The sequence below is a fragment of the Anneissia japonica genome, unplaced genomic scaffold, assembly GCF_011630105.1.
Source record: "Anneissia japonica isolate Jap-2015-1 unplaced genomic scaffold, ASM1163010v1 scaffold111_len187536_cov110, whole genome shotgun sequence".
NCBI classification, from domain to species: Eukaryota; Metazoa; Echinodermata; class Crinoidea; order Comatulida; family Comatulidae; genus Anneissia; species Anneissia japonica.
The window spans coordinates 105,983-109,095 of record NW_022709252.1 but is presented as its reverse complement, the minus strand read 5'-3'; positions in this window follow the sequence as shown (position 1 = coordinate 109,095).

Here is a 3,113-nt window from a genome sequence, read left to right as displayed (position 1 = left end):
ATGTCAAATGACACGGTTGGTGTATTGGAGGAACATAAGTATTTTATTGCACATGAATATTTCGCCCTGTCCTCAGAACTTTCTCAACGTGAATGAACGAAAACCATCAGCTATGAAATAACTTGTAGGTAAATCAAGAGCTATGAAATAGTAGTAAATAATAATGAAATAACAATAAGACAATGTTGGGGGTAATTAGTTATTTGTGACCACTAGCAAAACCTAGATCTCTGTTAAGTCCCTTAGTATGTGATTCAATACGGAGGATCCATCGTAACTCCATGCAACTCCTATCCTTAGTTGATTTGTTGTCACTGCCTATGATGATGAAACGAAAATTTGAAATTGAATGCACGAATGAATTGAAATAGTTGCTCACAGGAAATCCCTTACTTTTATTTCCAATTGATTTTTTATGATTATTGAGTCTGTATCTTAGTTTAGTGCCAGTCTTTCCCATGTTATATTTATTGCAATAAATCGTATAAACCACATTAGAGTGATCACAATCTAATCTGTGGGTATGTATTGTGCAATCTGTCCCAAGTACAAGGAATAAACTATCTGTTGTAATAACAGTGCAAAGTTCTCATCTTGGTTTTAAATATGGTTTGTTACCATATTCATGGGTGGTCGATAGGAATAATTGGAAGTCAAAATCAATTTTAAATTGGGTGGCTGTCATCCAGCAGTGATGGGTGGATTGCAAAAAAGAGGCCAAAATGTAAAAGATTAGGAATATTTTTTTCTGAAATTAGTGTACAGTACTCCCTACTGAGCTTAATAATAATTACTTGGAAAAATTTTAAAAATGCAAAACATAATTAATGCATTGTTAAAACAAAATCTTACACCTAAAAATGTGTGTTATTATATCCCTCCTTAGATTCCAAACATTATTTCCGATATTGGTGTTTTTTTTATAACTCCATTACATGCATTAAAGAATTGTAAGCTACTATTTTAAATTTCTCTTTGGAAAGAAAGAGAAAGTTGAGAATAATTGGTAAAACAAATTGAAAGCGAGTTGAAATTATTAATATACCAAGTGAAAATACATGAAATGACAAAGTTATTTGATGAGAAAATATTAACATGGAAAAGGCAATCATGTTTAGTGGTGCTTAAATGGAGTTGAGTATATAAATACAGTACCTCAATTTTACCACACATACAGTACTTTTATTTTGCCTACAAAAATGATGATCAGATCTCGATGATAACATACAACCAGATCATAAATTGTTTGATAATTGTATCAAATATAAATGTAAGACTACATTTTAATAGTTCCATTTTAAAGGAACTTGTGTAAAAGACCTTTATGATGATGATTTTCCTTTTTTCATACAAAAACATATTTAAAATAAAATTTGTATTAATGCTCTAGTAATTGAATATTTTACACTTATGCATGCTATTTCAATCACTAGTGTAATCTTAATAGAATAGATTTATATACTAGAGTAAAGTGAAGTGTTGCCAAGTAAAACTGCATAAAATGTTCTTCGAACAAAATTATTTATGCGAGTCAAGTGAAAATAATGAATAATAAAAATATAACAAATAATATGAGACACGACCCATTGTCTATATTAGTACAGCGTTGGTACCGTGTACAATAGTGTTTTGCTGCAGTGACATCTCGCTGCTGGTGACTCGCTGCTGCTGGCCGATGACTCGCTGCTGGCGAAGCGATCTGCGCATGTGTATAAAATGGTATTTATTTCTGAAAACACTATGCCAGTCTACAACAAGCGTCGCCTAAATGTAATAATTAACACGTTGAAATAGGCTAGTAAATAATTTTAACTGGGTTCGTAAATAATATTGGCCTCAAATATTGTGGCTGAGACATGAGCCGATTAAACGTAGAAATAAGAAACCTAGAAATATAGTATAAACGCTAAATAGTACTCCAGTGTCGCGACATGCGGACGTTGGTACGAGTATGTTAGTCTACAAACGTCGCCTAAAGTATTTGATTTTACCCGGCAGAACGAAAGAAGGAAACTCCGCTTTTCAGTTGTCTTAGGCGCAGGTTTTTTGACAAACAATGACCTTTCAGAGGTCAAATTGCTGTCAAGAATATGAATTGGCTGCTTCGCAGCAATAAGAAATTACAAAGCCATTAATACTGCAAACCTATAAGAAAGAAATTTGTTGAAAATATTTAATCACAATTAAGTGTTTTCAAATACGAAGTTTTTTAATATAAATTTGAATTTAAACCATTAAATAATCTATCCTAAAAACTGATGCACATGGTGATTGTGGAAATTGGAAAATATTACAAATTTGCTATTCGAACAGAATATTGTTAAACAAATAAGGGTTTCTGAAGATAAATATAGTGATTTCTGCCATTGATTTGAACTTTATGAAACAATGAATGTATGTTTGTTTTTTGCAACTATGGTGTAAAGTTACTAAAATTATCTCAGTTGTTACTAGAAAATTTATAAACTTATCAACTTGTGATATTACCTTTGAAATAAATACAGCTCTATTATGTTTCAAAAGGTCAATAGAATGATTTTAATTTTTAAAAATGAAAGATGGAACATGCATGCCTACATGTTTTTATTAATGACCTATCTTTAAGGGAAATGCAAAATTGCCAGCTTGACAGATGGAAAAATTGATACACAACTGTTTAGATAATTTGTATAGATGAATCGTATGCAACTTAGGCCTTCATGTCTTCCATTGTTATTTTCATGTCGTGTCTTGGGATTTTGCTCACTTCAGATTGAAGTAGTTCGTAGAATTCATCCTTCTCGTCATCATCATTATCATTGTTGTCAAGCACTGAAAGATAGTAGTGTTGATATGTCGTCCTGTAAATCTTAACTTCATGAGTCCAGTGTCGGCGCCAGAGGGGTGCGGAGGGTGGACACCAGACAGGTCAACCCTTCCATATGACAGAGCTCTTCGGGCAATCGGACAAAAAATATATGAAAATAAGCCCACGCAAAGCCAACACATGTCTGTCACAATTAGAGAGTGTCATTTCTGGCCTACCAGAGGTTCCTATTCTTAAAAAAATCTCATTTGGCAGTGGGAACACACTATCAACCCTTCCTTCAGCTCGGGCCTACGAGCCCAAGTCC